We start from the raw sequence: 22,006 nt of genomic DNA, 5'->3' as shown, positions 1-22,006 counted from the left end.
AGCATGGTGTCCGTGTTTGCTGTAGTTTATTAATCCCTCATGAAAGATTTTGGGGGAATAAATATTCATCATGCGGGCTAAGGAGAGATCTTCCCCCGTCTTCTAGTGTCGTAAACATGCTACCGTCTTCCACATAGATGGGCTTACCTGTGCCAAGCATATTTGATACAGGTAGCAAAACTCCAAAATTATGGTGTCAAGTCCCCCGCTCAATAAGAATGGGCCCAAAGTGAATAGATACATGTAACCGTATGCAAAACCCTTCTTAGGGAAAGTTACTCGCTCTGCCAGATCAGGAGAGATGATGTTCAAATCATGGCAGCCATAGTCTTCCTTCACAACAAGAATGCTAGAATAACAGATGGAAGAAGGGTATACACCCACAACCCATGTGTGGGAGTTAGTAGAAGGAAACTTCTCCCCAAAATCCTTGGTTGTACTAAGCCTTCTAGGGATAATGGTGCTCACCATAGGAGGAGCAGCATCATCGGTACTTACTTTGTTTTTCGAAGAGCTGGAGTTCTTGGAGGAGGATGGCATGGTTAGCAGAAGTAAGTAAGAATTCTTTGAAGAAGAAGATTAAATAGGAGTGAAAGCAAGGAAGAGTTGGATGCAAAGAAGTTGAGAGTGTTTTGAAAAACTGTGAAGTGTAAAAGAAGAAGGATGAGACGTGTAAGTAAAGGAATATGCGGCTAAAATCATGGCCATGATTACCTCGAGAACCGACAAAAGTATTTCTAAATCGTGGAGTGACGCATGTTCGGGGCATTAAATATGGAGAGACGTACATCTAATCAAGCATCAGAAACCTTTCAAAGGAGATCAGAAAATTTCCCGCCAAGAAAAGTATCTTCACCAACTTCCCGATGACACAAAGATGTGACACCAGAAAGCAGGGGGAGCTATCTGTATAGGGTAAAATCAGTTCACATTAATACTTGTATAACAGAGCGACATATGGAATCGGAGACAGAGTCTATTATAGAGAATTTTGGCATTCATAGCTTGCCGTTACATATTCTTCAATAGTCCTCATAATTGTATTTTAAGAGGGGCTTGATCCTATGACCTTGTTCCCTAGGTGCAACTCTAAATAGTGACTTCAACAACCATTGTAAGGGCATGAATTTTCTGACAAACTTATGCTATATATTATTCAAAAGCTCAATAACATATCATTTCTTACTTATTGATATTCATACTACTTCCTTCAGAAGCTCTGCTCCCAAAACAGGTAATTTTATTAATTTATTTATTATTTTGGGATAAAATCGATTTACTTATCTATAAACCACGGTACAGATTTAATTGTACCATTTTACAGGTAAATACCCTCTAGGTAAGCCAACTAATAGTCAACACAATTCAATAGAGAATAATAAGGGATCAATAAATAAAATAACTAAACTTTATACAATAACCCAAGGACTGATAGTACAAGTCATGAGCTTCTAAGACTTAGAATTTACAAAGCTGGTTTAAAATAAGTACATCATCTGTTCGAAATATGCATAAATAGAGTTTATAAATCTAAAGCTACCAAGGACAAGTGGCAGATATGTCTAGAAAGCAAGTACATCTTCAATGCCAGCTTCCACCATACACAGCAACATCACCTCCAAGATCTGCACGCATGGTGCAAAAGTTTAGAATGAGTACAACTGATCCCATGTACTCAATAAGTAACAAACCTAACCTTAAGTTGAAAGCAGTAATGAGCTCGGAAGATAGTCGAAGTCCAAAATCAAAAATCGATAATAACATGAGATATGATAACATAAAACAACTCAGAACAATATTATGCTCAGCTCCCCACAGTTGCGGGAAAATACACATGCTTTTCAAGTATGACAGTCGAAGTCCAAATCTTACCACCGAAATTAACTAAACATGAGTTTATCAAAAGAACTGCATTTTCCAATTCACAACATCAAATAAGAATTACCGTTTACCAATTAGCACGAGAAAAGTACATCTCTATGCCTACATGTCAAGTCATCAATTATCATATATCATCTAGCATTAAGAATATACATCTCTATGTCTATGTGTCAAATGTACATGTTAGATCATCAAATATCATATTATCGTCTAGCATGAGGAATATACATCTCTATGCCTATATGTCAAATATACATGTCAAATCATCAAATGTCATATTACCGTCTCGCATGAAGAAAATACATCTATATGCCTACATGTCAAATATTCATGTCAACTCAATATTATCATAATGAAACCATCAAGAATGGCCACACTTAGTACGCTCACGGTGCCTGGCACAAGGCCCTTACTAACACACACAGTAACACTTGGCGCTGTACGGGTGCCTGGCATAAATGCCCCTCATTGAAGCACTTATATATATAATATTGTGCCTGCGCCCACTGCTGGTATATCAGACTCCAGAGGGTGGATCCTGCCCAAGCGCTAATCATAATTACATAGACCAATCGTGGGGCCTAGTGCATGCATAGCCTTAAAATCAGTAACACTTAGCCCAATGGGGGAGCCTAACGTATGCGTCACCTCAATAACAATATAAATGTTCTAGCATGCAACCCAATCCAACATAACTCACAACACGTCTCTACGGCCCACATCAGTCATCAATCCGCTCAAGTCTCCATATGTCAACATATCACAGAAACATAATCCAATCATAGAACACGGAATACCACAATATGCCTCAAATACAGTTTAAACTCGTGTCACGTACAAAGACACCAATAACATGTGAGATAGCATATCAAGAATACACAGAGATAGAGATATAACATGCAGATATAACTAGTTGAAACAATATGACTATGGCTAAGGCAAATAGCTCAACATGATAAAATAACCCTATCGGGTCTCAAACAATAAATCCAATAGCCTAGACATCTCTATGCCTATATGTTAAATATACATGTCAAATCATCAAATATCATATTACCATCTAGAAAGAGGAAAATGCATCTCTATGATTACATGTCAAATATTCATGTCAACTTAATATCATCAAAGTGAAACCATCAAGAATAACCACACTTAGCATGCTCACGGTGCTTGGAACAAGGCCCTTACCATCACACACAGTAACACTTAGCACTGTACGGGTGCCTGGCATAAATGCCCCTCATCAAAGCATGTATATAACATTGTGCATGCGCCCACAAGTGGTATGTCAAACTCCGAAGGGGGGGGGGGATCTTTCCCAAGTGCTAATCACAATCACATAGCCCAATCGTGGGGCTTGATGCATGCGTAGCCTCAAAATTAGTAACACTTAGCCCAATGCGGGGCCTGATGTATGTATCACCTCAATAACAATATAACTGTTGCGGTGTGCAATCTAACATAACTCACAACACGGCTCTACGGCCCATATCACTCATCAATCCGCTCAAGTCTCCATATGTCAACATATCACAAAAACATAATCCATTCATATAACACGGAATACCACAATGTGCCTCAAATACAATTTAAACTCGTGTCATGTACAAAGGCACCAAAAACATGTGAGATAGCATATCAAGAACGAACAGTTACAAAGATATAACATGCAGATATAACTATCATGACTGAAACAGTATGATTATAGCTAAGGCGAATAGCTCAATATGGTAAAATAATCCTATCGAGTCTGAAACAACAAATCGAATAGCCTAGCATGAATAACAACTCACATAGTCATACCAATGGAGAAAACCTGATATCAAGAAGCATGATAGCAACACAAGGCACATAGTAGCCCACGAACTATCTGGATCATGAATACCTCGGTGCACACACACATGCCCACGACCTAGCACGTGCATCACCCCCAACCCTTCTCAAACATCATACTTCAGGAATAATTATCTGTAAATCCAAATTTAAATATGTTACTTACCTCGAACAAGCCAAATAAAATACCGAGCAAGCCAAACAATACTCTAGAAATGCCATCCCGTGAGAGTCATCCTCTGAACGACTCAAAACTAGCCAAAAACAACTAAAAACATCAAATAATGCCATAGAAATCAAACTCAAATGAGAAAGGTCGAATCTTTAATCAAAAACTAAAAATCAACAAAAAGGTCAACTTGAGCCCGCACCTCGAAACCCGACAAAACTCACCATTTATGATAACCCATTCAAATACGATCCTAACCATACTAATTTCAATCAAATCCGACTCCAAATCGATTCAATTATTTATTTTCAAAAAGTTTAGATAAAAACTCCCAATTTCTCTTTTAAAATCATCAATCAAATGTCAAAATTGAAGATAAAATAATGAAATATAATCAAAATTGAGCAAAAAATACTTACCACAATTCATATGGTGAAAATCCTCTCCAAAATCACCCAAATCCGAGCTCCCCAACTCAAAATATGACAAAATAACTCAATGTCCGAAAATAAAGTACTTATAGATCTGCTCTAGGTAAACCCTTCGCTATCGCGGAATAAGCCTCGCGTTCGTGAAGCAAAACTTAGCAGACAACATAATTAACCTTTGCATTCGCGGCACAGTCCTCGCGAATGCAATATACAACTGAATCAAACCTTCGTGAATGCGGTGTAGACCACACAAACGCGAAGACAATATCTCCAGCTCCTAGCTCTTATATGCGAACGCAAACCCACAGTGTGAACACGATGCTCAAGTCCGCACAACCTACGAGAACGAGATCATGTAGTCGCAAATGCGAAAGAGAAAATCACCTAGCTCCAGACTAAGCCTACGCAATCGTAGTTTATTCTTTGCGATCCCGAAGAACAACTGAAACACCAAAAATCAGCAGAAACAACAGTCCCAACATGACCCAAAATGGTCCGAAACTAGCCCGAGCCCCTCAGGATCCCGTCTGAACATGCCAACAAGTCCCAAAATATAACACGGACCTATTCGATGCCTCAAATTACACATAACAATATCAAAACCATGAATCGCATCTCAAATCAAGCTTAATGAACTCTTGAACTTTCAACTTCCAAAACTCATGCCGAACCATATCAATCAACTCGGAATGACTTTAAATTTTGTACACAAGTTTCAAATGACATAAAAAACCTATTACAAATCCCATAATAATAATCCGAATCCAATATCATAAAGTCAACTCTTGATCAAACTTATGAACCTTTAGATTGCCAACTTTTGCCAGTTATGGTCAAAACCTTCTAGAAGCCTTCAAATGCAAATCAGGGCATACACCCAAGTCCAAAATCACCATCAAGACCTAGAGGGACTATTAAAACTCCGATCCAAGGTCAAATACACAAAAGTCATATTTGTTCAACTCTTCGAACTTAAAGCTTCTAAAATGAGAATCATTCTTCCAAAGCAATCCCGAATCACCCAAAAACCAAAACCAACGATTCACACAAGTCATAATATATCATACAAAATTACTCATGCCTTCTAACCACCCAATACAATACAAATACTTAAAACGACCGGTCGAATCGTTACTGTTGATAAGGTAAGATTGAGATGCACATGGTCATCCAAGAATATCTTTTCATGTGACTTTTCGTTTCTTTCTTTTATTGTCCAAATAAAGATATTTGCTTTCTTCTGAATTTATATAGGGATAAAAGTCATAGCCATTGCCAATTTTAATTCTAGAAGAGAAAGGGAGAAGATAAATGAGAAAAAAAAAAAACTAAAACTATTGACTACTTTTAAGTTGTTTCTAACGAAATGAAACTAATCTGCTTTTTTGAGTTCACACGCCCCTACCCCTTAGTTTAATACAATTCTTCTACCAACTCCATATTCATTGAAGCCAAACAATCGATTTCAAGGGTCTAGTGTCATGTTGTCTACTCAATTTTACACCTATTTCTAGATCCTATCGTTCAATATCAAAGGGTGTGGGGAACGAAAGAAGTAATGCTAGGAAACAAAAGGGAGTAAATTAAAGAAAAAATAGTAATTTTAATCTGCCCTTTCTTCCTTTGGGGTCTATAACAAAGAATTTGGAAACCAACCGGTAACGAATAATTCTTTTCAGACAGAAAATAACGGGTTTAATTTTATGTGGTGATAGCATATAGTGTGTGTTTTACACTGTTAAGTTAAATTAACTTACAACAACAAATAACTATATACCAGTAAGTCAAATATGATAAATTGAATATTAAAATAAATAGCTTCTTATAAGTTATAACAGGTTAGAACAAATATATAATAATTCGGGTATCAGTCTTCGGCATAAATAAATAATAGAATCCGCCAGGTAGCCATGTCGTGTTGTACGAGTGAGATGTGGTTGTTAATGTGTGCCGACTCACAGTTGGGCTCGAAATTGTCTAATCTTGAAATTGCTTTCACACATTTGGCCTCGACTTATTAAATTTGTTCACACACCTTTCATTTGTGAGTTTTCTTTTTGTCCTAGTAGATCATATTCTCAAGAATCGTCATACGGATCCTCATCAAGTTCTCTGGTGATACAAGCAAGGAAAAGGGGTTTAATAAACTTTAAGATATTTCATAAAGGAGATTCTTCATTAGGTCCGTCTATACATCTGGATGATATTCCAGAAGATAATCCATTATACGGTCATCTACAGGCATATTTGGTCGCCAAAAAGCAAAGTAATACATTTGCTTCAATGGAGTGTTGCGAACACTAGAAAATACTCCCGAGCTTCTTTTTTTCTCCCTTCAGATAACTCGCTTTTATTGTTGGGAAAATTTCACATAACAATCAGGCTCTTTACTTTTCAATTTTATAGCTCATATTTCAATTTACAACCAACTAGCCCAAAAATAATAGGCTAAGATTCAACATTCAACTCCAATAGGTTCTCAAAATTACTATTTAATTTTTAAAAAAGATTGCTCAAGCTTTGAAATTAATTTTTAAATTGGTAACTGTGACTCAAATATTAGTTGAACAAGCCACATTCATTTGGGTGGTGAAAATTAGATTTTTAACAAGCTTAAATATGTGGGTTTAAATTCTGAATTTGATTTTGTGAGAATTTTGGAGTGGGTATTATTTAGACTTGTTAAAAATAGTATAAGAAGGTTGTAAATAAAATTTGAACTCATTTAATGGAGATCTGGACTGGTTATGAATAAGAATTGCAACTGAAAATCGTAAAAGAAGTTTGTCTACATACAATTGCATAAAGGTGTATAAAGTGTATAATAGTGTATAAGATGTGTTTATACACTCATATACACTATTATACAAGATTATACATAATTATACAAAAAACTGACTTCGTCTTCTTCCTTGCGTCTTTTATGAAATTTAACTCAAATCTTGCTCAAATCTACTCCAAATCACTTCAAATTTAAATTTTGAACTCCTTTCGATATTTTCAATCAATTGGAACAACACCCAATCCAAACAACAAACAAACTCAAAACATTCTATTTTCGAAAGCAAAGCTTTGAATGACCTTCAATAGTGGACTTCTACTCTTTAATTTTTTAACATTGCAACCAGGTGACATAGGGGAGAAGCAGTAATGGCGAACGACCCCTAACATATGTAAAAAATGTGAGAAGAAGAGAGAGTGAAAATAATAGTTGCGAGAACACAAATTTTACTCCATAGCTTTTAGAAGCAATAGTTGTAAGAATAGAGATTTTGAATTTGCAAGAGCTAGTGTTTTTAAAATATATACAATATGGGCTAGGTGTGATAAAACTTAAAAACATGAGTTATTTTTTGTTATGGTGTGAAGTCACGTGTATTTTCTTGTAATTCTTTCTTTATTTTGTTTGGTTTAAAAACAAAAATTCGGAAAAATAAATCAAAGGAGTAAAAATTTCTTATTAGAATAGTTCAACCTAATTTGCACACTCTTTTTGAAGAAGAAAAAAATCAAGAGAGAACACTTGCCATTTCTACACAAAAGCTTTCTTATTGAGCTCCATCTGTCCCCAAACTGGAGTCTAGATGTTGATTTGTTAGGTTTTTTGATTCAGTGAAGTGAATGGGAAATGGAGGAAAAAAAATATTTGAAAAGATTATTTTTACAAAGGACTTTGTCCCTCGTTGGAAAAGAGATAAAACATATAGCATGTTTGGCCAAGCTTCTAAAATCAGCTTATTTTGAAAAGTATTTTTCTCGAAAATACTTTTCAAAAAGTACTATTAGGAAGAAGCGATTTGTATTTCGCTATTTAATTTTAAAAGCATTTTTGAGCAGCAAATTAATATTTGACCAGCCTTATGAAAATCATTCTAAGTGTATTTTTCTTAAAAGCGCTTTTCAGAAAAGTACTTTTGGAAAGAACCTATTTTTTTGCTTCTCAATAGTAGATTGATTATGGAGCCACCCATCATCTCGGTGTTCTAAAAGAAGCATTAGTCTCATATGCTCCCACTGGACATGAAGAGATGCTCTCCATAGAAAACTCTACCATGGCGGCTAAGATTAAAGGATATTGAAAGCTATTCCTGAAGATTACTTCTGAGAAGATGGTGACTCTAAACAACGTTCTTCATGTTCTTGGAATATGAAAGAAGCTATTTTCTACTGCACTTCTCGTCAAGAACGGGTTTAAGTGCATTTTTATATTAGACAAGATTGCATAAGTAAGAATAATATTTTTAGGAAAATGTTACCTTACTGAGGACCTTTTCAAACATAGTGTAATGGTCATTGATAATAATAAACTTACATCTTCTTCTTACTTACTCGAGTCAAATAATTTATGACATATGTGTTTGGGACATATCAATAATAAAATCTTACATAAAATGATTAATTTAGAAGTATTGTCTATGTTTACAACAACAACAACATCATAACTAGTAAAATTTCACAAGTGGGGTCTAGAGATAGTAGTGTTTACGCATGCCTTATCTCTATCTTATAAAGGTAGATAGATTATTTTGATAGACCCTCGGTTCAAACAAAATGTAATCCCAACAGTCATAGAAAAAATGTGATAGTGGAGAAGAAGCCATGAAAAAGAAGCAACAATAACAAAAAAAAATAAAAATAACTGAAGTAAAAAAAAAATAGGTAGTAATAGAAAACTAAGAATAAGAAAATATGGGAGCAATACTAATACTACTATTATGTAGAAGAAAAATGTGGGGCTATCTACTACCCTACTACCATAATCTTCGACCTCCACATCTCCTATCAAAAGTCATGTTCTCAGTAAGTTGAAGATGTATCATGTCCTGCCAAATTACCTCTTCCCAATACTTATTCGGCCTACCTCTACCTCTCCTTACACCCACCACTGCCAACCCCTCACACCTCCTTATTGGGCATCTGTGCATCTCCTCCTCACATGCCTGAACCACCTCAATCTCGCTCCCCCCATCTTGTTCACCACAAAGTCCACTCTCACCTTGTACTGAATAACCTCATTCCTAATTATATATCTCTTAGTATGCTCACACATCCATCTCACCGTCCTTATTTCCGCTACTTTCATTTTCTGGGGAAGAGAGTTCTTGACTAACCAACACTCTTCCGCATTCAACATAGTCGATCGAACAATCACTCCATAGATTTACCTTTATGTCTTGGTGGCACATTCTTATCACGCAAGACTTAGGACGCGAGCCTTCATTTTATCGATTTTGGTCCAGTATGATGTATGAAATCTTCGTTAATTTCCCCATTACATTAGATTATAGACGCAAGATATTTGAAACTTCCTCTTGTGGCAATGAATTTTGTATCAAGCCTTAATTCCACATCAGCCTCATGAGTTACATCATTAAATTACACTCTAACTATTTTGTCTTAGTCATGTTCAAGTAAAAAACCTTGGACTCTATGGTCTATCACTAAACCTCCAGTCTATCATTAACATCGCCTCGTGTCTTGTCAATTATACTGCATTTTCTGCAAATAATATGCCCTATAACACCTCCCGATGAATGTGTTGCATCAATTCATCCATCACTAAGGAAAATAAAAATAGACTAAGTGTTGATCCATAGTGCAACCTCATCATGACTAGAAGTATTATGAGTCTCCTCCCGCTATCCTTACTCGTGTCTTGGCTCCAGTACACATGACCTTAATGGCCATAGTATACGCGACAGGTACACCTTTAGTCTCCAAACACCTCCACAGAATCTCCCTTATTACTTTATCGTATGCATTTTTAGATCAATGAATACCATATGTAAGTCCATTTTCCTCTCCCAATACTGCTCCACCAATATTCTTACAAGGTGAATGACTTTTGTAGTCGAACATTCTAGCATAAGTTTGAATTGGTTCTTGAAAATAGACATACTCATCCTCAACCTCATCTCCACCACTCTCCCGTGAACTTTCATATTGTGGCATAGCAGCTTCATACCCCTATAATTGTTTTAATTATAGATATCATCCTTGTTCTTGTACAACGAAATCATTGTACTCTACCTCCATTCCCTGGGCAATTTTGTCGTGCTAAAAGTGACATCTAACAACCCAAACCTGCCATGTTCGCGCTCTTCCAAAATTTTATTGGGATCTTGTCTGGCCTAGCGGATCTTCCCCTGTTCATCCTATGCATAGCCCCCTCAAGATCCTCAACCTTTATACTCCTACAATACCAAAATCTCGACGACTCTTGGAGTGCTCCAAATCTCCCAGCACAATATTCTTTTCTCCCTCTTTATTCAAGAGTTTATAGAAGTATTCATGCCATCTATTGTATTACTCTTCCACCAATACTTTGCCTTTCTTTTACTTAATGCACTTCACTTGGTGCAAGTCTGGGGGACCTCCTTTTCCTTACCTAGGATAACTTTTATAGCTTCGTATCCTCGCCTTAGCCCTCAAGTTCTATATATAGGTGTTCAAATGTTGTCATTTTTGTTGCTTTAATCTCTAAATTTGCCTCTTTCTCCACTGTCTTATACCTCTACCTGTTTGCCTTCTTCTCTTCCTCACCCTTGATCTCCACTAACTTTGCATAAGCAACCTTATTGGCTTCCATTTTCCCTTTCACCTCTCTGTTCCACAACAATTCCTCGATGTCCCCCAATGTTACCCCTGGCGGCCCCCGACTCCTTCCTAGCTACTTCCCTAATGCAACTAGCTATCATATCCCACATACTGCTTGGATTCCCATTTTTCCCCAAGTTCGCATCGCCCTCAACCTCTCCCCTATTTCATGGGCCTTGGCAATAGTCAAGCCACCCCACTTAATCCTTGGTCTATCATAGAAGAGTTTTGAAAGCAAAGTTTTAAAAGAAACTTCGAGAAAAATTCTTAGAAGTTCAAAGCAAACATAGATCTGAAGGAAATCGAAAGAACCTTAGAGATTAGGGTTTCAGAAGAACCCCAAGTGACGAGAAAGGCCTTGAAAGGCATTGATCTAAGCAGGAGAGTCAAATGTCTGACTCGAATGGCCATGGCTGGCCGGAGAAAGATCAGAGACGACCGGAGAACAATCATCGAGCAAGGTCTGGACCATGCCCCTTCATGATCTGGTCATGAGACCACATAAACGAACACGTAGAAGCCATGGGAGGCTGATACAGATCTCCGATGACCTTGGAAGGCCATGGATTAGGGCGGATTAGGGTGGCCGAGGCTAGAGCTTGAGGGTATTGTAGAGAGGATTTGGGAGAGGAGGGGTTTCAGAGGCGGCGTGTTGTGAGGAATGAGTTAGGGTGAAAGGGTCATTTGGGTTAAAAAAGAAAGGGTAATTATTGGTCGCTGATCTTGAAGGATCAACGACCTGGATTAAAACGGGTAAGTGGGGCGGTTTAATGGGATAGGGTTTGGGTCGATTCAAATTGCAATTGGGTCGGGGTAATTGGGCTTCAAATTGGGTTCAAATCAGGCTATAATTGAAATAAAATGGGGCTAACATTTAAATAGCCAATTTTCCGTATTTGATTTATAAAAAATAATAAAATAATTTTTATAAATAAATTAAAGGTGCTAAAATGATTTATAGTACTTAATTATCAAATTAAAAATACTGGACTTAATTTTTATAGATATAAACACAATTAAATCTAAAAGAGGTTAATATTGCCATTATATGCAATTTAGCTTTAAAAATACTAAATCAATTTATAAAAATATGCAAAAAATATCTTAGCTATATTTTAGTATAAATATGAGAATTCAATAAATGAATCACCAAAATGATAACTTTAGGAATTATTATTGGGTTTTTATGAATAAAATAGGGGAATAAATTGGTTTAAAAATTAAGAAAAAATGATAAAATATTTGAACATACTTATACATATATATATGCTATTTTGAAAGTATTTTGCATATTAAAAATATATAGGGAAAAATTGGGTACCAACAAGGTTACCATCAGTTGAAGATTCGGGAGCCAGATATCCCGAAGACCGCCTTCCGAACTCGGTATGGTCATTACGAGTTCCTTGTTATGTCATTTGGGTTGACCAATTCCCCGGAAGCCTTCATGCATTTTATGCACAGTATGTTCCGACCATATCTTGACGCGTTCGTCATTGTCTTTATTGATGATATTCTGGTATACTCCCGGAGTCGGGAGGATCATGAGCAGTACCTGAGGACAGTGCTTCAAACTTTGAGGGAAAAGAAGTTATATGCAATGTTCTCGAAATGTGAGTTTTGGTTGGATTCCGTGGCATTCTTGGGTCACGTGGTATCGAGTGAGGCTATATAGGCGGATCCGAAGAAAGTGGAAGCAGTGTAGAGTTGGCCCAGACCATCCTTAGCTACAGAGATCCGTAGTTTTCTTGGCTTGGCAGGTTATTACCGTCGATTTGTTGAGGGGTTTTCATCGATTGCAGCACCTATGACCAGGCTGACCCAAAAGGGTGCTCCGTTCCAGTGGACGGAAGAGTGTGAGGCGAGCTTCCAGAAGCTCAAGACAGCTTTGACTACAACCCCAGTTTTGATATTGCCTACAGGTTTGGTCTTATACTGTCTATTTTGATGCCTCAAGGATTGGCCTTGAAGCGGTATTGATGCAGGATGGTAGGGTAATTATGTACGTGTACAGACAGTTGAAGGTACATGAGAAGAATTATCCTGTCCATGATCTCGAGTTGGCTGCTATTGTTCACGCCTTGATGATTTGGCGTCATTATTTGTATGGTGTTCCTTGTGAGATTTATACTGATCACCGAAGTTTGCAGATCTATTCAAGCAGAAGGATCTTAATTTGCGCTAGAGGAGGTGGTTAGAGCTGCTGAAGAACTATGATATGGCTGGAGAGCGGGTCTTTCTTCGGATGTCGCCTATGAAGGGCATTATGAGAATTGGGAAGAAAGGGAAATTGAGTATGAGTTTTATTGGTCCTTTTGAGATATTGTGACGTGTTGGGGAGGTTGCTTATGAGCTTGCCTTACCTCCTATCTTGGTAGGAGTTCATCCGGTATTTTATGTTTCAATGCTCCGGAAGTATCACGGTGATCCGTCGCACGTGTTGGATTTCAGTTCGGTCCGGTTAGACGAGGATCTATCTTATGTTAAGGAGCCAGTGTCGATATTGGACAGGCAGGTTCGAAAGCTGAGGTTAAAGAATATTGCATCTGTGAAGGTTCACTGGCGGGGTCAGCTAGTCGAGGAGGCGACTTGGGAGACCGAGCAGGATATGCACATCCGTTACTCTCATCTTTTCACTACTTCAGGTATGTCTCTATGCTCATTCGAGGACGAACGAATGTTTTAAGAGGGGGAGGATTTAACGACCCGGGCGATTGTTTTAAGAATTAATTCCCCGATCTCCTATTAACTGCTTTCCCCGAGTTTGTTTCTGCTATTTTGAGTTATCGGGAGGATTCATTTTATGTTTTGGAGTGTTTTGGGACACTTAGTCTCTCAATGAGAGCTTAAGCTTTAGAATTTGGACCGTAGTTGGAGCAGTGTGAAGATGGTCTCGGAATGGAATTCCGTCAGTTTTGTTAGCTACGTTGGGTGATTTTGGGCTTAGGGGCGTGTTCGAATTATGTTTTGGAGGTCCGTAGCTTATTTAGGCTTGAAATGTCGGAAGTTAAAATTTGGAATTCGATAATGAAATTTTGGTATCGGGGTCAGAATCCAATTCCGAGAGTTGGAGTAGCTCTGTAGTGTTGAATGTGACTTGTGTGCAAAATTTAGGGTCAATCGAATTTGGTTTAGTTGGTTTTATCATCGGGTATAGGATTCTTGATATTTCTAGTTCATAAGGTTTGGATTGGAGAGTGATTTATGGTTTTAGCGTTGTTTGATATAATTCGAGGGTTGGAATAAGTTCGTATGATGTTTTAGGATTGGTTGGTATGTTTGGTTGAGGTCCTGGGGGCTTCGGGTGAGTTTCGGGTGCTTAACGGAAGTTGAATTGGACTTAGGAAAAATCTGAAGTTGGTTGAACCTGTCATAACCACACCTGCGTGTATAGGACAGCAGGTCCGGCACCATAGAAGCGGTATGAGGATCGCAGGTGTGGACTAAGGCTTAAGTGGAGTTGGTCACAGATGCGGCCCAAGGACCGCAGAAGCGGACCGCGTCTGCGAGTTTGTAAGCGCAGGTGCGTAAGTTTGGGCTTTAATGAAAAGTCACAGGAGCGGTCTATTTGCCGCAGAAGCGGGATTGCAGGTGCAGTCCCATGGTCGCAGAAGCAGGATCGCTGGGCAAAAGAAAGGGGGAAACGAGGGTTTAAACTCAAAACTTGAAAAAAACGATTTAGAGCTCGGTTGAGGGCGATATTTCGAGGGTTTTTGAAGGAGAAACATTGGGTAACGTTTTATATCTTGATTTTGATCCTAGAAATATAATCTATTGTTTTTTCCCTCTTCTAATTAAGGAAATTGGGGGTGAAGGTTTGAAAATGGGAGAAAAATTCCCCAATTGAAAATCCGAGATTTGAGTGAGATTTTGACGTCGGATTTTGGTGATTTTTGTTCAAGTGTATTCGTGGGTGATCGGAGGTTCTAAATTTGTAAAGTTTATCTAATTTCGAGATATGGGCTCGGGGGACTTTTCGGGCAATTTTCTTAATTTCGCCTGTTAGCTTCGAATTAATTAGTTAAATTAGTTACTTGAAGTTATATTTACATTTTTGCAATTAATTTGAATAGATTTGGGCCATTTAGAGTCGGGTACTCGTGGAAAGAACGTGATTTCGAGTTGATTGAGTTGGTTCAAGGTAAGTGGCTTGCCTAACCTTGTGTGGGGGTACTCCCCTTAGGATTTGGTATTGTGTTATGTGAGTACCGTGTACGTGAGGTGACGAGTGTGTACATGTGTTAATTGTTGAAATCCCGTTTTCATTAAGTTAATACCTATGTTTTCTTGTAATTAAGCAATATTTGTACTTGAAGCCTCTTGCTTAGTTTAGGAAAAGCATGCTTATGTGAGTTAACTATCGTACCTGCTTTAATTGCCTACTTGTACTCCGTGCAGCATGTTAGAGTAGAATTTCCTGCTTAAATTCTAGAATAGAACTGTAAATTCTTCTGAGATTGTTCTGTGATTTACTTTGAGACTACGAGACGGTATCCCGGGAGATCCCCCCTCACGTTTACTTTGGGACTACGGATTGGTATTCCAGTAGATCCCCTACACATTTATATTTGGGACTACGGGACAGCACCTGGTAGATCCCCTGTACTGGATATTTACTTTGGGACTACAGATTGGTATTTCAGGAGTTTCCCCTGCATATTTATGATTCGGACTACGGGACGATATCTTGGGAGATCCTCTGGACATTTACGTTTGGGACTATGAGACGATATCCCAGGAGATCCACTGTTGCTATTTCTATGTACTGAGTTAGATTCTTTCTGTGATTTTATTCGTTATAGACTGTTAGCATTTTTATTATGTTGTTATATTCTATACTGTTTTACCTTGTTTTTCATCTATAATCAGTAGGGCCCTGACCTTCCTCGTCACTACTCGACCGAGGTTAGGCTTGACACTTACTAAGTACCGCTATGATGTACTCATGCCCTTTCTTGCACATATTGTTCGTGTGTAGATCCAGGTTCTTCGGCTCAGCCATACTTCTAGTGAGGCGAGGCGATCTTCAGAGACTTCGAGGTATATCTGCCGCGTCCACAGACCGAGGAGTCCCTCTCTATTTTCACTTCTAGCTTTAGCTCTACTGTGTTTACTTTTGTTTAGATATTCTTGAGTTAGAACACTTTGTAGTTATTCCATAGCTTGTGATTTCATGAGATTCCGGGTTTTGGGAGTTGATTCAGTTTGAGAGTTTATATTTGTATATGCCGAGCGGCATCTTAAACGTTTTATTTATGTTTATTCGGCAGTTTTTGCTTAGTTTTATTCTTTCATTTCTTTTTCTGCAAATCGTTAGGCTTACCTAGTAGTAGAGACTAGGTGCCATCACGACAGTTCACGGAGAGCAAACTTGGGTCGTGACAACCCCGATCCCATAAGAGTAATTGTACAATATCTCTCCGTGGTCATATGACCTGCTTCAATAATACTACCGAGATTGTATGGCTCGATCCATATATTCATCTCATAATAATGCCGAGGTTGTACTGCGCAATCAATAGAGATATTTCATAATATCGTTGTGGTGGTAAGGCCTGATCCATAAAAGTAGTGCTGAGGCGTTTAGCCCTATCTATAAGAGTAGTGAAACTTTTGACGGGTCATCAGCCCAACCGGTGAATATATGTGCAAGTTATGAAATCAAGAAACTTTCGAACAAATAAGTACAACGCAGGAGTAATCCGTAAGAGCAAGAATAATTTTCACGCCTAATCATGTAGCGTGCCAAGTTTCTAGAATAGTAAAGCTCGATACTCTATGCAAGTCTAGTCTTAGGCTAACACAAAAAATAAAGCATTTAATCGTATAAGAATAACTCAAAGTACAATTAAGGCATGATGTGAGTCTAAGTCTACCCAGACAAATAAAGAATCAAGTATACACACAGATGCTAGTCACCTCATACATGCGTAGCTCCCGCTACACATAGAACGTAGCAAGTATAGAACCTACGAGGTAAATTCCCTCTTACAAGGTTAGACGAGAGACTTACTGTTATACCCCATATTTTCGTACGCAAAAGTATGTCACAAGTCAATTGATGTAAGCTCGAAAATGAGATCTTCTTTAAAAGTATATAAAGTAATTTCATGATGTTACATCCCGTATTTCTGTTATAAAAATATACACAACTAGGTTGAGAACGAATGCTCTTAAACGTGAGAAAGGAGATTTTGGACAAATAAAAATGAGCTGCTTTCTTACCCGATGTGTCTGCTTCACTAACTTACTTTCTGTCCTACTTGCTTGAGCTACTTAACACGTGTCGTGATTATTAAACGAGGACGAGACACATATTTAAATAATTAGGGAATCATGGACACACCCAAATGAAACAAGTAGGTGTGTCGCCTACTTGCTAAAGTGAGAGGCCCAAATTAAAAGGTTGTTTATGGCCCAAATTAAAGGTTAAAGAGACGGCCATTGGGGTAGTTGTTTGGTCGATAATAAGCGATTATTAAAGGCAACATCTGATCGTTTTCACCCATCTTCATCCAAAATAAAGTTAAACAACATCCTCTCTTTCTCTCCTAAGACAAACAACCACCCATCTTTCTACTAGGGTTCTAGGTGGAAAGGGCTTCAAGTTTCATTCCTTCCCCATCATGTGCGATGATTTTCATGTGTTTTATCTTCTCTTCAAATATTTCAAACGTTTCTATACCAAACATCCCAAGGAAGCCCCTCTCCTCCAGGGTTAGATCACCTACTCTTGATTAAAAGTATTGTAGAAGTAGTGGAGATCAAATGTTTAATATTATTGCTAAGTTGTGAGCATTCTCAAGTTAAAGAAGACAATTTCTAGGGTTTATTCTTGCTACATAAGGTAAGGAATCTTCTCTTCTTAATGTGTTTGAGCTTATGGGAGTCTTAGCTATCTTGTTACAATAGAAATTTGTGAATAAATGGCATGTAATGAGTTCTAAATTACTACAATTTGCTGGACTATTATGAGGTTATTTTTATTGTTTATTGTGGATGAAAATTAGTAGTAACAACCTGAGTATGTTGTGATTGTCACTATTGAAGTGTATTTAAGTTCTAGCTAAGTTGTATGGATGGAAAAGTGCAAGTTAGAACTTGGTTGTTGGGTGAGATAGTATGGACTGTTTCAGTGATGTATAGTAATGAATATAAGGTTAGATATTGATGTATGTATGTTTGTTGACATTTTGGACATGTTTATCTTGTTCGTTGATTTGAGGAAATTGAAAAGAATAAGGGGAGGTGGTGTCCAAAATTTCATAGATGAGCTGATTGCTCATTTGTGTTGAGTTCAAGCTTTCGTAAGCTTATCAATGGTTACTTACTGTTTGTTGTAAATTAAAGTACTAACGGGCTGAACCATCGTCGTGTGGTTAAGTAAATGACAAAGGTTTGTTAAGGCTTGTCACACCTCCTTTTTACCTACACCCCCGTGAAGGGGTATAAGGGGAGTTTTTCCAATTAAAGTGACGATCGAGACGGGATTGTTTTATTTAAAATTCAGAGTCGCCACTTGGGATAATTTATGGTGTCCCAAGTCACAAGTTCAAATCCCGAATCGAGGAAAAGGTTGACTCTGTTTTACAGTCCGCGAACACAGAAATCCGGATAAGGAATTCTGTTAACCCGGGAGAAGGTGTTAGGCATTCCCGAGTTCCGTGGTTCTAGCACGGTCGCGCAATTGTTATTATTGGCCTACTTATCTAATTTTAAAAACATTTTTATACCTATGTGCTTTTTAACTCTTAAACCGCTTTTATTCATTTTAGGAAGATTTCAACGTTATACAAAACACGTCTTCGGATCACGCCACATGAAATGCACCCGCGATCCGCGACATATTTTATTTAACGTTGTTAGAATTTTGGATTTGGGTCACATAAATGCACACCTAAGTTTAATAAATAAAAGAAAATAAATTTAAAGCACGCGCCTAAAGCAAGTAGCGCATTTGAATTATTTTTCTAATATTTAAGATTGTTGCAATGCCAAATTTATGAACAAGATATTATTGGGGCAAATAGGCTAGCTAACATGATCTATTACTTGGTCTAAATTCCTTATGGTTCAAGACCCACCTTATTGCCCATTTTTATTCCTTACCGAGAAAGAAACAGCTCCAAGTTTTTATTTACCCAATTAAAAGTAATTATTCAAGAACCAAGACTACGTACATCACAATCGAAATAGAAACTAATTAAAACAATTTAATTAAAAACTAAGACATGCCACTCAAACAACGTAGAAACAAAAATCACCCAACAAGTGCACAGACCTATCATAGCACAATAAAATGAGAACAAAAATTAAGGAATGGACCTTTTATTGATGAACCAAGCTGAAAATAGCAAATCAATCGAGCTAAATAAGAAACAATCCTTGGACCGAACCACCGAGATTACAAACCGGAACCTCGAATCAACACCGAAAAGCTCGAAACCCGAATCGATCTCAGTCAAACTCCATGGAATTCCAAATAACAAAAAATCAGAAACAGAAGCAACAAGTCCGGCGATAAGCAACACGCTCGACGATCACTGCTCACAATTGCTCGATCAGATGGTGTATCTTCACAACAATCTTCAACTTCACTTAGTATATTACTATATTGGAAATAAGATCCTTTATTTCCTCACACGAAAGATCAAGCTCCAAAATCAGATCCTTTGGTTAGCTCTCTGTTGGAATTGGAACGAAGACCAAAAGGTTCAAAGGGGGAGGGCATCTTTTTTTGGAGTTATATCGCGCCTGGGATTTGGCTTTAAGGAAGCGTATATTTTGTTGCCTTTTTCTTTGGCTGATTCCCTTTTTGGGAATTGGGGGGTGTTGTTATTTTATTATGCAGTTGCTACGTGAAGAAAAAGTTGCTGGGTAGTCATTCTTTGTCTATTCCTCATATGAAAAGCGGCCGATGTAAGGTTTTGGGTGTACCTTTATTTTAGGTGCTAGGTACTATTATATAGGGTAGGTATTAGGTTAGGGGTATTGGCCTAGAAATTATGGGCGGGGGAATTGGGCCACAGACTAAAAAATGGACTACAAGATTTATAAAGACGGGATAAACCAACCTAAAATTAATTCCTCCTTCTAAAATTATGGACAATTATAATACAAAAATATAAAATTAATTTTAATTAATTGAACTAAACTATAAAACATAAAACTATTTTGTTGTATTTTCAAGATTATATAAAAAATAAAGACAAGGTACTATTTTTGTATTTAAATTTACGAAAGATACGTAAACTAAAATATTTTTGTAATTTTTATTTTTTGTGACGAAATAAAGTAAAAGAGTCAAAATTATTTAAAATATCGAGGTTAGGCCTAAACTAAATATTTTACGCTAAAATAGGTGAAATTTCGGGGAGGGTCAAAAATCACATGTCTACAGCTGCCCCTCTTTGACCGGAAATACGAAGTATTTTCAAACAAAGAATGACTAGACAGATTTTTTGACCCGACCCTTATTTAGGGAGACCAAAACTAAGAGAAAGGAAGAGAATGTGACCGATCCTCGGTATCTGAGCTGCCTACATATCCTTGGTTATAAAGGAATCATGCCACGTGTAGTTCAGAGGTGAATGAGATGATGGAGTATGCCGAGGTGGAGAGCTGATTGAGGTGCCGTTTCGCCTAGGTTCCGGTCCGCAGTCCTGATGTTACATCAAAAATCAAAACATGAAAAAGACTAGCTAAGCCTACCAACTACGAGTTACAAGATTCCTATCTATAAGTCTTCTAAAGCTTGATCTTGAGTCTTGAGTGGTTCTTCATGCAGACTTTAGATTTGAACCTTGACGCTTGCTAGTTGCAGGTGCTAGTTTGTTCTTCTTCAGCTTTTCAGACCAAAACGGGACATGCAGAGCTTGTGACCTCAGCCCTATCTTGAGCAGCTCACATCTTTCATTAACTTCTGCATTTGGATTCACTTCTTGTCTTTCTTTTTGTTGTTTTTTTTCTTTTTATTCTGGATTGTGACTAACTTATGTTGATCATCTTGGACTACTGACTCGCATTCTTGACGCGAGCTTCTTTTGTTGCTGACCTGAATTGCATTCTGAATTGAATTCCCCTTTTTTTTCAGGTGGGCGCCTGATTGCTGAACTTGAACCATCTTCTCTTATTACTTGACACTGTTTTCCTTTGCACCTTGAACCATTTTCCCTTGAAACTTGAACTGTCTTCATTCGAAACTGCTTTCCCTTGAAACTTGAGTTGTCTTCCCTTGTTCTCCAGGTGGGCACCTGATTACAACAAAACAGACGAAACAAAAAAAAATTCTGCCCCAGTTTGCACTAGGAAGATTTGTGAGTTGTTAGCAAAATTGTAAACCACGTGTACTATTGATGCAATGATGAGAGTAAACTAAAGAATAGACTAGAAAAACTATAAACTAAGCTTGACTAAAGTAAAGACCGACCCTATTCTCCATGCGAGCCCCTCGGATTTCAGGAAAATTAAACATTTATAATCTTAAGAAAACTAAAAATTGACCCTTTTTTTTCAAATCCAGACTTCGTTTTTCAAATTACCCTAGGAGAAAATTCGTCAAACTAGGTTTTCTATCTTAGGAGAAAGATTCATCAAACTAAGACGTTTATCCTAGGAGAAAATTCATCAGACTATGTCCTTTTTTTCTCTTTTTTTTGGTATCTTAGGAGAAAGATTCATCAGACTAAGAATTTGATCCTAGTAGAAAATTCATCAGACTAGGTTTTCTATCTTAGGAGAAAAATTCATCAGCCTAAGACGTTTATCCTAGGAGAAAATTCATCAGACTAGGTCCCTTTTTTCTCTTTTTTTTGGTATCTTAGGAGAAAGATTCATCAGACTAAGAATTTGATACTAGGAGAAAATTCATCAGACTACGTTTTCTATCTTAGGAGAAAAATTCATCAGACTAAGATTTTGATCCTAGGAGAAAGTTCATCAGACTAGGTATTTTTATCTTAGGAGAAAAATTCATTAGACTAAGATTTTGATCCTAGGAGAAGATTCATCAGACTAGGTCTATTTTTGTTATCTTAGGAGAAAGATTCATCAGACTAATATTTCTATCCTAGTAGAAAATTCATCAGACTAGGTT

The 22,006-nt window shown here is 37.5% G+C and overlaps 1 long non-coding RNA gene across 2 annotated transcripts; it reads right to left on the bottom strand.

Moving 5' to 3' along the window:
• Positions 1-1,371: 1,371 nt before the first annotated feature.
• On the bottom strand, positions 1,372-20,040 carry LOC138872439 (uncharacterized). 2 transcript variants are annotated; one of them, XR_011400815.1, is made up of 3 exons: positions 19,237-20,040; positions 3,675-3,849; positions 1,372-1,625 (listed from the first exon to the last, which is right to left on the bottom strand). It is a non-coding gene; the product is annotated as an uncharacterized lncRNA (long non-coding RNA). The 2 variants fall into 2 exon arrangements; XR_011400816.1 differs by lacking the exon at positions 19,237-20,040 and adding an exon at positions 4,303-4,629.
• Between the last annotated feature and the right edge of the window lie 1,966 nt (positions 20,041-22,006).

This window comes from Nicotiana sylvestris, chromosome 7 (assembly GCF_000393655.2).
Source record: "Nicotiana sylvestris chromosome 7, ASM39365v2, whole genome shotgun sequence".
Lineage (NCBI taxonomy): Eukaryota > Viridiplantae > Streptophyta > Magnoliopsida > Solanales > Solanaceae > Nicotiana > Nicotiana sylvestris.
The sequence above is the reverse complement of the archived record's forward strand: the minus strand, read 5'-3'. Positions and strand labels throughout refer to the sequence as shown.